Source organism: Seriola lalandi, unplaced genomic scaffold, assembly GCF_002814215.2.
Source record: "Seriola lalandi dorsalis isolate HSWRI2012SDOR001 ecotype SW California unplaced genomic scaffold, Sedor1 jcf7180002054987, whole genome shotgun sequence".
Classification (NCBI taxonomy): Eukaryota; Metazoa; Chordata; class Actinopteri; order Carangiformes; family Carangidae; genus Seriola; species Seriola lalandi.
The window spans coordinates 179791-180199 of record NW_019525536.1 but is presented as its reverse complement, the minus strand read 5'-3'; the positions used below and the strand labels follow the sequence as shown (position 1 = coordinate 180199).

The window sequence follows — 409 nt, the reverse complement described above, 5'->3', positions numbered from 1 at the left end:
TTGAAAAAGAGACACAAAGCGACACACAACAACCACTGTCTTTCAGTGGGGGGGGGGCCCTCGGGGCCTCTTACCTGTCCTCCCGGCCCCAGAGTCACATCTTCCATGGTAACAGATGATGCTAAAACACAACAATTCTCTCTTTCAGCTTTTTACTGCAGTGATATTAAAACAGTCACCTCCTCTCTGCCAAAACTACAAGTGAATCAGGCCGCCTACACTTCCCATGATGCCCCTCTGTGTCGGAGAACAGCGGGCAGCTCCACGTGCTCGGGGATTTAAAGTAGAACCTACTACACAGAGGTGGGAGAGGAGGGGCGGGAAAGTGTGTCACTGGGGCACGAGGCTCTCCCGCGGTCACATGGTCCCGTTTTCTGCCGCGTGCGGGAACGCCCCCTCCCTCCCTCCC

The 409-nt window shown here is 55.5% G+C and overlaps 1 pseudogene across 1 annotated transcript in view; it reads right to left on the bottom strand.

Annotated features, from left to right (window-relative positions):
• Positions 1-409, bottom strand: part of LOC147817217 (NACHT, LRR and PYD domains-containing protein 12-like) — a 103706-nt pseudogene that overhangs the window by 57201 nt on the left and 46096 nt on the right. The gene's annotated exons all lie outside the window — the stretch shown is intronic.